Source organism: Lygodium microphyllum, chromosome 14, assembly GCF_053477565.2.
Source record: "Lygodium microphyllum isolate KBCC chromosome 14, Lygodium_microphyllum_v1.1.10, whole genome shotgun sequence".
Lineage (NCBI taxonomy): Eukaryota > Viridiplantae > Streptophyta > Polypodiopsida > Schizaeales > Lygodiaceae > Lygodium > Lygodium microphyllum.
This window is the reverse complement of record NC_141148.1, coordinates 108383596-108397078: the sequence shown is the minus strand read 5'-3', so window position 1 is coordinate 108397078 and position 13483 is coordinate 108383596. Positions and strand designations below refer to the sequence as shown.

General features: G+C 39.0%; 1 pseudogene; it reads right to left on the bottom strand.

The window, feature by feature from the left end:
• Positions 1-1486: 1486 nt before the first annotated feature.
• LOC148025963 (transmembrane 9 superfamily member 12 pseudogene) lies at positions 1487-2487 on the bottom strand (annotated as a pseudogene).
• Between the last annotated feature and the right edge of the window lie 10996 nt (positions 2488-13483).

Sequence of the window (13483 nt, the reverse complement as noted above, 5' to 3'; positions counted from 1 at the left end):
TTAATCATCTTGTTTGCAATTTGACTTTGACTCTAAGTCCCAAATTTTTTGTTAATATAAGTTCACACAAGTTCCCATGACACCCTCCATGAAGTTGATAGATCATACCTTCTTTTTTCCTCTATAGTAGACTACTTGCCCCTTGGTTAAGATCCAATGAGAGACACTATGCACCCCCTATTTTTCATGGTTCTTTCCTTTTCTTCCCAACATTGATGCCAGTGGCAGCATAAAGGCACATCATCAAAATACATTATCATTGCCTTAGATGGGAGACACTATGCACCTCCTATTTTTCATGGGTCTTTCCTTTTCTTCCCAACATTTGTGCATGACCAAAATACATTATCATTGCCTTCAATGGGAGAACTAGCTAGATCATTAGCTATGCTATGGGGAATTTTACCAGAATCCTTGAGGCTCCTATGATTCTAATAGACTTTGTAGCCTATGTGTTGATATCCTACCAACTACTAATGCCCTAATGCAAAAGCCTTGATTCTCCTCAAAAGCAACTCATCTAGCATTTCTAACAATGGATGCACTACGTTGCACCAATTCCTTATGTTCTTTCTAATTTTCTCCAAGACTATTGTCTTAGTCCTACTTGCTTTAGTAACTCCTAGTCCAATGGAAAAGCCCAAATGGCTAAGGATGTTTCCTCTCATTGCCAACTTCCCTTTCCATCCTAAGTTTATCAAGTCCTCCTCCATTACACTAGTGAGATAGGATTTGCCCAAATTTACTTTTAGTTCTGTTTCATTTTTGTACATTTCTAAAATATGGACGGTGTCGTGATTCTGTCCATATAAACCCAGCATCAACAAGCCTTACTTTGTTCAGATTCTTCAGTCATTTAATACAAAATGTGAGCAACTCCTTTGATTCCAATTGTGACTTAATTCACATTTGAGGCGGTTGGAGGTAACTGCTGCAATCTGGGCAGTATAAGATGGTGACATGCTTCTGCAACCCTTCTGTTATATCAACTTGGGCCTCATTTGCTTATTCGCAAGAAAGAGTACAAGCAATCAGCCTTTGAACTTAGGAATGGAGCTCCAAAGCTTTGAATAGGCCTCCCATGCGTCTCTCATCAACAAGCTTGACAAGCCCTTCAACTTGCTCCTCGATTGCCCGTCTGACACACTCTCCTCCACCGTCTCCTTTTGTTCGTTGCTTTTTCTTATTCAATAAGAAGCTTTCTTTCACAATAGCCTTTGCCAAAAGCCTCTCGATCTGTTTAAAGCCTCTCCAAGATGCTTTTCTTCACAATCGCCTGTTCCTTCCACAATAGCTCCTCGAGGCCCTGTTTCCATTCCCTGTTTTTTTCTTCCCCACACGCCCCAAAAAAGTGGCCCAATTGTTTTCCACATTGCCAAAAGCTTGGCTGCCAAGCTGCAAAGGCCAGGCAATTTGTGGTCACTATGAAGTTTCACCAGAAGGATAAGAAGCACACAACCGAATGCCCCAATGATGCATAAGTTAATCAAATATTGTATGTTGCCAAACCACTTCTCCGGCTGCCAATCACCACCGCCAATCCTCCACGCATAGATGCATGTATGTGAGTACCACAGAGATTCTGTTTCAGGATTTCCCTTGGAATCTGATTAGTGCGTACGGGCTACTGAATATGCTCTGCTCTTGTGCCAATAAAGCCTCCCTGTAAGGTCAAAGGGACTAAGATGCAAAACCAAAGGGCCAGAAGCCTGAAGAAAAGAGAGATGGAAATAGCACTCGTGCTCTTATTAGCCCACAGAAGAAAGTTTAAAGCCATGAAAATCCCAAAAGCAATCCCAGTCAAAAAAAGCAAACCACGCGTCATGCTATTGATCTCCAGCCAGATGTATCTCCTTTCATAGTCCTCCACAACCGCACTGCAACATACCCTGCAGCTATTCCAAGAATCAAATACAGCATAATCATCCTAGAAAGAAGCATTCCTCTTGAAGCAGGAGACATAAATCCAAATGCTGCAAAGAGGATCGTTACAACTGCCATTCCAGTAATCTGAACCCCATCCCCAACCATGATACTCAGCAGCTCAGCATGTGGTGGAGCTCTGAAAACATCCCCAACCAGAAGCTTCCATGCAGAAAGTTCCTCTGTCATCTAGGCCTGCTCTATATAGGTTGAAAGCATTGTACTCCTATGACAAGCTGTTTCGAGCAGACATTCCGTCAAACAAATTTTCTGCTTCCATAATGCTTCCACACTTCCATAGAAGCTTACAAGTGTATTGCAAATAAAAACATTTTGATGAAAGCACTTCCACTGGGCATCAACATGTACTGCCTGCCCAATGTCTAGAAGCACTGTGTTTGTTAGTTTGCCCTCCAGAGCATCTCCATCTTCAGCAAGAGCATTGCAGGCTTGAAGAGCTATCACAAAAGTCAGCTGGCTTGGGAAAAGGCCCTCTTCTTGCTTCTGTCTGTAAAGTTGTAATGTGTTCTCGCCTTGACCCTGCTCAACATAAACTGAAAGCATCCCATTATGCCCACCATTGTTGAAGGAGAATCTATCAGGTGCAACCCCAGCTGAAAGGAAAGGTAGCAAAAGACCCCTCTCTCTACTATACTACCCATGCAGAACAAAAATACAAACACAACAACTAAGTATTTACAAAGTAACAAATGTCACACACACAACTTTTTGGTGGATTCCACATCTCGGATGCACAACAGTACAACAATGGCCTCGCGGGCCAAGAGCGTTTATCGAGGGATACACTATCCTAAATACTTATCATTGCGTGTTTATAGTCTGTAATCCAATGAATGTTCCCTTTCCCATCTCCTCAAAGGGGGATTATACATATATCAGTAATAAATGCCACATATCACAGACACAAGGGCACCCCACCGGCTGATTGCCGTGGCCCTACTGCAGCTCTCCTACATCTTAGGGATTTGCCCCTCGATGCACTACTTCCACATATAGACACATTCAAAAAAAGCTCCTCTCCTAGTGCCAATATATTTATTGTTCGAGGAATGCACTTATCCTCACTTATCCATCCCCTTGGACCCACTGTCTAGACCTACAGCCGGGTTGCTCACTTTCTCTACGTGGGTCAAGGCCTAAAGAAACCAAGTGTTATGCATCCAAGAGCTTGTAATTGATACCATTTAACGATGCTTGATGCAAATGTGTATATGATTAAGTTCTCAAGCAATTGAAAAAAAGCCTCGTGCATTGTGCAAATCCATTCTTTTCATTTTTCCTAACACTAATGCATAATTGCTGCGATGAGAGAAGATACCGAGCCTTACACTCGTGATGTATTTTCCTTTATTTAACTTAACGTCATCCTATATGAATAATGCAACAAATACATCATATTTTATATTATATTTCAGGACTAAAGCTTCCCTCCTCCCCTACCATTTAAGGTTTTGCCTCGTTGCATGGGTAAAGGGGTGATTTCATGTGTATTTCGCACAAAATAAGGAGCAAATACTCACAAAAACATATAAATGGGAATAACTTGAGGCAAACTCTCATGTTTTATTCTCATTATACACTCACAGACACATCCATAATTTTCCATAATTTTTCTCATCCGTTCCCTATTTTTTTCCCTTTTAAAAAGATTTTTTTAAATCAATAAAAATTAAAAAAAATTAGCATTATTTCAAAGCTCTGGCTCTTGGTTCCTTGGAGAGCCACCATGTAGATTTTATTGGTGTTTTGTTTCATGTTTTTCCCATTTAAAGCCCAAAAACCCTAATTTTCCTCTAAAAACCATGCTTTTCAGGTTTTTTCCATTTATTTTCCACACTGTAAGTGTATATTTTTTTATTTTTTAATTAGAAAATACTAAAACTAGTAGCAAAAAACATGTCCATCAATTTTCAGTCCATAAGAATATTATTAACCCCATCAAATGCGAAAAAAAGAACCATTTTATTTGTAAAAATGCCATTACCGTGTATTTTTTATTATTTTGGGTTTTGAAACTTGTTGTGGGTGTGCTAACCAGGCCCATTTGATGCTCATTCTGCCTCCACACTGCCATTTTCAGCCCACCTTTGGTTTGGAAGCGATCTGGTACTGCGCTAGACAAGCATTCACCAACCAGGCTTCATTCTTCTTCACACGCACGAACTGCCCCTTGCAGGAGAGAGAGGGAGGAGAGAGAAAGAACGAAATCTGATCTCCACAATTGGGCAGCCATTTGACGTGCGGTCTAGAGCAATGGGGAGCAAAGATCAAGTGTAGATCATGCATCTAGTCGGTTGGGGGATTGCTTGTAGCCCCCATAGCCTCTCTCAATGATTAGGAAGAAGGTGCCTTCATCTACACGGCGTGAAAAAAACGGCATCCCCCCCCCACAAAATCTTTTTTTTTTTTTGTGGGGCTCCCTAAAGGGAGCCCCCAAGAGTCATAACTTTTGGATGTATTAAGTCCCTTCCCACTTGCCTTTGATCCTTGGCCTCCCGAGCACTCCCTCTTCCGCATCCGGTGTCCAAATTGCAGTCTGAAAAATCTTGGGCATCCGTCTTGAAGTCCTCCACTGCCCGTCATCTCCCAGCATCCCGTTTGACATGCCAAATAATTATGAAAATTCATCAAATGTCATCTAGTGGATTTTTAAAGCATTTTTGGGCATTGCCGCTTAAATTCGTACTAATTTTCACCACCGCCTTCGACGGTCTATTTTTTCCTTGAAATTTGAAATTTTTGGTATTTTTAAGCGCTTCTTGGCATAAAAAATCATATGTCAGAAAGCCTATCATTATTATTGTTGATACAAGCCCAAACGGGATTGGATGGGCAATTGGGCAAGATGATGAGGAAAGGCAAAGATATGCAATTGGTTTGGTGCTAAAGTATTGACTGAACGACATAGAAGATATCCACAGGTTAAAAGAGAATTATCGGGAATTGTGATAACCCTTAAATCTGATAAGGAGTATTTTGTGGGTGCTCATGTAGTCATTGAGACCGATTGTTTATTGGTATTGGGTATGATTACTAGTTGTGCTACTCCAGACATTGCTATGCTCCAATGGATTGCATACATCAAATCTTTGAACCTTGAATTTTAGCATATTGCAGGAAGAGATAACCTAGTGGCAGACATGTTATCTTGAGCATGTTATGAGAATGAAGATCGGATGATAGATGAGGAGGAAGAAGATGACTTTCTTATGGCTGAAAATGATGTTGCAAGAGTGAATTTAGCAATGCAAGGTGTTGCTACAGCATTAACAGAAGCTTGGAAAACAAAGAGGAGACACTTTAAATGTTTTGTATCACGTGTAGGAGTGTTTCTGGAAGACAAATATGCAGGAGAGTGGTTGAGAATTGGTCCATACCTCAGTACATTAACAAAGAGAGATGAATGGTCAGATGAGGATATTAAGAAAAATAAGAGGAAAGTGTATGGGTTTTTTTAAAAAGATGGATACTTATGGAAAAATGCTAAAAAGAAACAAGGTATACCATTGCGAGTTTTGGGTGACAGAGCTTCACAAGTAAAAGCAATGCAAGAATTTCATGAAAGCTTGTGGGCTGGTCATAGAGGTGTTTGGGGTACTTTTACAAAGATCAAAGAAAGATATTGGTGGCACGGTATGTATAAGGATGTTGCTCACTTTGTGGAAACATGTATGACATGTCAAATGTATTCATCAGTGAGGCATCGGGATGGATTGCAACCCACATATCCATTGTCTCTTCATTTTAAGTGGGTGGTGGATTTGGTCACAATGCCTACATGTCTTTGGTAAATGAGGTATATTGTGCTTGCTCATGTGAAGACTTGACTAATCAAGTGGAAGGGAAAGCTTTACGTACTAAGACAACAAATTTTGTGTGTGCTTTTCTCTTAAAAGAGATCTTTTGTCGGTATGGTTGTGTGGAAAAAATTACAGCAGATAGGGGTGAGTTGGATGCAGATGAAGCTCATGATTTCTTTGCACGGTTGGGGATAAAGGTTCCTTTAACTTCAGCCTATAACCCTAAAGGAAATGGAAAAAGTGAAAGAGATCATCCACCTATTGTGAAGGCATTGGCAAAAGCATGTGGAGAGAAGGTAAAAGAGTGGCCACGATTGCTCCCTTATGCTTTGTGGGCCGATAGAACAATTCATAGTACTGTTACAGAATATATGCCTACAAAATTGATGTATGGTCAAAAACCTATCATGCCTATAGAAGAGATGACAGTCACATGGAGTGTGTTACCTTGGGAGGAGGAGTTGAATCGAGAGGAGTTGTTGGCCTTACGCATTAGACAGTTGGAAAGAAAGTCAGAAGACATAGAGGCAGCAATTGCAAAGTTAAGGGCAGCAAGGATACAGAATAAGAAACAGTTTGACAAAAGACATAGATTGAGACCAAGAACCATACAAGATGGGGATTGGGTATTGGTTTATGATAGCAGTTTAGACAACTAGCATATTGCCATGCGTAAAGTTTCCAAAAGATGGTTTGGACCCTATATGGTAAGACAAGTGTTTGATAATGATACTTATGCATTAAGTGAGCTGGATGGGATATCCATCAAACTTTCGATAGCAGGGAAAAGAATCAAATTATTCAAAAGGTGGGAATCTCCTGCCTATGAGTTGCCCGAATTGGAAGAAATTAATGGTCATGATACAAGGGCTAGCTAGGAAGATATGGATGATGAAGAAGCAAAGAATATGGTTGCAGAGGTTGAGGAGAACTCAGAATTTGGTGACAAATAGGATTTTGGTACATACTGGGGGATGTGCAGGTTCAAAGGGGGTGGATGTCATGATGTTATGAGGACACAGTGTGAAAAAGTATGGAATGCATCATCATTCAACTTCTTTATCGATCTAGAGAGTCAATGTGATTTGAGCCATTAGTACTAGTGTGAGTTGCATGGATTATCCAAAAATACTAGATTTTGGAATAATTTTAGCATATTTTTTATATTATTTATTGTAAAAATCTAAAAAAGTTAGAAAAAGCTTCTAGATTAGGATGGCATGCAAAAAGCTAGTTTCTTTTTCAGCCAATTATGGGGATTTCACAAGGGGGACAGATCAACAAAATCGCGCACGTTGCGATCATTGTAAACAAGTTAAAAAATACAGATTGAATGGAAAGAAGAAGAAAGAGTGATCTAGGAGATCCATGACCAGGTGTCCTAGCATTTTACCTCCCTTTTGGAGCCAATGGAGCCATTAGATTTGGGAAGGATCTATAATTTTGATGCACGTTTTATTCCACGAAGAAGCTCTAGGAGGTTTAATGCCTAGAGATTACTTTTGAGTAGTGCAAAGATTCCAGGTTCTTTCAATACATATTGATTCAATTCATTTTGCTTTATCTTTGTAGTGTTTACCACTTGGGTATTCTCTATCTTCTCTTCCATCTCCTATCTCTACTTCCTTCTACTTTTGATCCCCTGTGGATTCGATCTTTCGACAAAAACCCCTTCAACAACGGCCATATCCAAGTTGTTTTGTTTAGCCTTGACAACCATGAAGAGATCATATGCAAAACCCTCCCTAACTAGTTGGTTATTCTTGTATTTGATGCCTTGGATTGCTCCATTTTGTGCCAAGTAATCCAATGAGATAAAACAAAGGATATGTTGTAGCTACAAAGAGAAGTGTGCTGAGTCGGCATCCTTGTCTCACACCCTTTTAAACCACCATAGTTTCCATTAGAGAGCCATTTATAAACATGAATGCATCTGTATCATTCCCAAGCATAGAAGCAAAGTCATCAAATTTACAATGAAATCCCATCTTTTGCATGATTTTCCTAAAATGTTCCCAACTTACCTTATCAAAACACTTTTTTCACATCTAGTTCATGAAGATCATTTTTTGCTTGGATGCTCTAACCCATTCTGCAACCAAGGTGAGATTTAAGACATTGTCAATAGAGATCTCTTTCAAGACCTAAAACGGGCCCAACACTGGCTATAGACACTAGCTGAGTCTCTCTAGCACTCACAAGACAACCCCACATGGCCTCATGGCTAGGAGTGTCCAAGGGACACATTGCCCTAATCGCTACTATAGATACTACGTTTGTAGTGGAATGTAGTCCAACGATTGCCCTTCCTTACTCCTCAAAGGGAGATCCCACACATATTGGTGTAGTACACCAACATAATACAAACATAAAGGAGACACCCCTCTGGCTGAATGCCATGGCCCCACTGCAACTCTCATATATAACATTTAAAATCACATATGAACACACTTCGCTCTTATATATTTCAAATGTTCTAGGAGATTTTTTGTTTTCTCACTTGATTGATAGCTCCCAAATATTTGATCGTCTAGCCGATAGCGTAGGTTTCCTCACAACTCCATGTAGGTCATATGCTTAGCAATCAATTGCTATGCATCCAGGAGCTACCATGTGATATGCATAATGCAATTGTGCATGACACACCTTGTGCTCAAGCATTTTATGATAAAAAAACCAGCCACGTGAGGTGCAAAACTGATCCTTGAATAATTTCCAAGATACTCATAATTGTGGCATTGCTAGAGACTAGCACCATCGAGTTTCCTCGTGCTACTAGTCTCTCTTAAATTTACACGATGATCGGACTATATGCTATGCATAATCAAATGAATCAAAATTTAAAATATTTTCAACAACCACTCACCTTCACAATCCCTCTCCCCTCCTACCATTTAGTTTTTGCATTCGTTGGGTAGGTATAACATTCATTTTTATGTAATTTTTCATGTAAAAATCAATTAAAACATACTCTAACATAGAAAAAGGCTTGACTGAGGATTGAGGCTTAATCCTCATGCTCGAGTCTTGTCATACATTCACAGACATAAAATGCATTTTTTTCTAAATTTTTAGGCATAAAAACTAAAATTTCCCTTATTTTTTCTATTTCTCCTCATTTATTTATTCATAAAAATGTGATATTTTTTAATTTATTTATCTTGACCGATCTTATTGATTGAACACTAGTTTTTATCAAGTTTTCTATCACATGAACTTCATTTTCCAACTTGAAAAAATGGAATAAATCCTCATTTTTCTTCATTTAAGACGCATCTCAGGTTTTACATTATTAATCACAACTATGTACGACTATGAGTTATGTGTTTTCATGTATATCCCTCAAACATACTTCAAACATGATTTATAAAAAATTTCTTTCCATGCGCACATCATTAAAGTCATCAAATATCAAAACAATTAGATTTTGTTTCTAAAAATTAAGCATACCGCTTATTTGCATGTTGCGTATTTTTATGAAATGGTTTCAAGCAGCCAAGGGACCCCTCATCGATTCCCCAATAGCACTGGACATTTCCTCTCATCCTCCCTTCGATCTTGGAGCAATCCGGAACAAGCATCCTTCATTCCCCTTCCTTCTTGATTTTCTACATATGATTAGCCCCTTAGAGGAGAGAGGAGTATCTTAAAGAATTGCAAAGATGGAAAAAGAAGACTTTATTGGCCACTTCCACAATGTTGATGTACACGAGATATTCATACAACACTTGGTCAACCAAGGATATGAAGAGATATTGAATCACATTGGTTGTGGAGGCATGATGTACAATCTAGCCTTGAAGATATTCATTTACAAGGTTTCGGGCAACATCACAAGGGAGAAAATCCTTGAAGATATCATATATTTGCTTCCATCTATTAAGGAGAAGCTTCAAGTAGTGGGGAGTTATTAAATGCATACAAGAAGATAGGTCCTATCTCTATCCTTGCAGTTGTCTAGCAATGTCCAAATCCAATATGTCAGAGAAGTCCTACTACCTTTCATGAACAATTTACTCATGAAGAATACCCACAAAAGGATAGCATATAGTGCACACGAACAAAGCATCGGCATGCAGAGTAGGGAAGAGTCAATGTCTGATAGGGAGAATCCAAAAGTTGAAGATATCAAGTTGCACAAGCAAGCAATCTGCCTTGGTTGAGCATGAATATTTGGTTTGGATACCAAATAAATCACAATTATAATTCTCCTTTAGATAATGGCAATCCAAGCATTTTATGAGTTATGACAGTGGTGGATAACAACTTCCTAGAGATGGAGTATGGCACAAAATATTTTGAAAAACGAAGTGGGGCACTTCTAGTGCATTAGAAAACATATGTATAAATGTTTATCTAGCATATTAGGTTAATGCATTCATATTAGTATTGGCTAGCATATGTATGAGTTTGCTAGCTCGTAGGTGGCTACTAAAACTAGCATACACTTATAGGTTAGCTACCATCTAGATTTCTATTAAGAAGGTATGCATGCATGGGTGAGATTATTCACTAGCATTCAAGTTAGTATTGACTAGCATATGCCTATGAAGTAGCTAGCATATATGTTATTGTTAACTAGCATATAGGTTAGTGTTAAGAACCATACATGTGATTGTAGTAATAATTGGTAACGTGCATAATACAATTGATTATGATGATTGCTAATTAGCATACAGATGGTTTTTGTCATTGCTAACTACCATAAACAATTGTTAACTAGAAAACTAGTTTAGTCATGTATGCTAGTTAGGAGTCTGCTAGTTTGCAGTCCTCTTTGCTACTTAGCACCCATAAGTACTCTATCAGTTAACAATCATGTGCTACTTAGCACTCATAAGTACTCTGCTAGTTAACAATCATGTGCTATCTAGCACTCATAAAAGTACTATGCTAGTTAACAATCATGTATGCTAGTTAGCAATCACCATAATCAATTACATGCCAACTAGTAATAACCATAACCATATATATGCTAATTCACATTATTCATATAAGTGTGACTAGCATAAAAGTGTTTTCTAGCATGTTATCTACTAGTTAATAATATTCATGTGTGCTAGCTCGCAATCACCAGTCTCTTGTATGCTATCTAGCAATCACCATAAAGAACTATATGCTAGGTAGCACTCACCACAATCATTTGTATGCCAATTAGTATGCATTCATAAAAATTATTCACTAGCATGCATGTATTTGCTAGCATAGTGTCTACTAATTGACATACCTATATGCTAGTTATCATCACCAAAGTCTCATATACATTATATAGGAGTGAGCAAAACCGGTTGTATGCTAGCTACTAGCAATAACCATAATCATATAATTGCTACTTAATATGCATTCATATAAGTGTTGAAGAGAATACATGTGTTTACTAGTGCACTATCCATTAGTTAACAATCATGTGTGCTACTTAGCAATCACCAATCTCCTATATACTAATTTATCAATTACCATAATCAATTGTATGCTAGTTAACAATCACTACAATCATATGTATTCTAGTTAGCATTCACCACAATCATATGTATGCTAGTTAACATACATTTCTATAAGTCTTGATTGTTAATAAATATACATTATACTATCTAGTAGTACACATTAGCCTATTAACTAGCATACATGTGGTGGACTATTAACTAGTATGTATAGCAATCGTTAACTACCATTTAGATTATTGATACGCATTTGGAATTAATTATCTAGCAATGGTATGATTGTTAGTTAGCATGCACGAATGAATAGTAGCTTGCATATGCAAGGAGATGTTACCTTACAATCACCATGCTTATTTGGTGTTTCATTTGTATATTGAATTGTTTTGCACATTCAAATCACTCCATCAAAAATGCGAAATTCAATTGCATTATTTTGAGTCACTAAAGTCTTTCTTTGTCCATTTAGTGAAGGATAGATATGCATGATGCTAAGAACGACATTGACATAGACTTCTCGAAAGTCAGGGTAATTATTGAACTTCCACCCCCACAACTAATTATAGGGGAGTTCAGTGCTTTTTAGGCCATACAGGATATTACCCACAGTTTGTGCTAAACTATGCATCAATTGCTAGACCTCTTTACAAACTACTCATAGTATTTGAGTGGACCGAAGAATGCCAATGCGCATACAAGGAGTTGAAAAGGCTCTAACAACATCAGCTATCTTAAGAGCCCCAGATTGGACCATACCCTTCCATGTGCATATTGATGCTTCAAATTTTACCATGGGGTGTTGTGCCAGCCTGGTGAATACAACTTAGATTATCCTATGAGCTTTTCTAGTAGACAACTCACGGATACAGAGATGAACTACTCCACCACAGAAAGGGAAGGACTAGCCATGGTATTTGCTATGAAGAAAATCTGACATTATCTCTTGGCCACACCCTTCACTTTCTTTGTGGATCATCACTCTTTGCTCTATCTAGTGAATCAACCATGCTTGATATAGGGTGCATTGCTCAATGGTTGCTTCAACTTCTTGAATTTGACTTCTCACTGGTGGTGGTACCCAAAGGGAAACAACACTACATGGCTAAGCCACATGTCCCACATACCCACTGGAGGAGCCACTAGACAAGATATAATGGACAACTTTCCTGATGCATACCTCTTTAACTTGTCTAGCGAGAGAGAAATATTTAGAGCTGATTTCACACCCTGCTGGGCAGACAACATAGTCCAAGTGCTGGAACACAGACTACCTGAGAGACCTATTGAGAAGGCTCCACTTAGGCATCTCATCGTCAAGATACAACCATATCAACTCATAGCTGGTCAACTCTATAGGCTTGGGTAAGATGGCTTGTTGCGTGGATGCGTGTGCGAGCATGAGATGCATGATGTGCTCTCACAGAGGCACATGACGGAATTGTGGGAGGACATTTTAGTAGAGACACGATACCCCACAAGGTGCTGCAGTCTCAACTATGGTGGCCCACCATTTTTCGTGATGCAACAAGATTTGTGAAGCATTATGATGAGTGCCAACGGACCAAGGTACATGTTCAGAAGGACAAAATGGAGCTAACCCATGTCATTACAAGACAACCATGTGAAAAATGGAGAATGGACTTCATTGGGCCCATTAATTTAGTAGCACAAGACTCACAAGCCAGATATATCATAGTTGCCACAGATTACCTTACAAAGTGGGCCAAAGCTCGAGCTACTAGAAAGAATGATGCTATAACCATAGCCAAGTTTCTTTAGGAACAAGTGATCTCACGATTCGGCTATCCCATCGAGCTGGTTAGTGACCAAGGCACGCACTTCATCAATGAAGTGACCCACCTCTTGTCCACCTTTCTAATCATACATCAAAAGTCCTCACCCTACTATCCTCAGGCAAACAGTCAAGCAGAATCCACAAATAAAATTCTAGTGAATGTGCTAAGGTTGTGCCTTGCACAACAACGACTGGGACAACAAATTGATGGTAGCACTATGGGCCTATCATATAGCCTGTAAAATGGTTGTGGGATGACATACCCCTTTCTGGCAAACTAACCTATGGCACAGAAGCTATCCTACCATAGAATTTTTCATTCCTAGTCTAAGGGTAGCCATCTAAGAGAGATGGGAAGGAGGGGAAGCATAGATGGATTGTCTGGTTGAGTTGAAGCACTTATCCGAGACACGACTTCTAGCAACACATGCATTGATTTGCAAGAAGGCATGAAGGAAAAGTTGATTTGACAAGCATGTCAAACAACGGGACTTTGACCAGGGCAA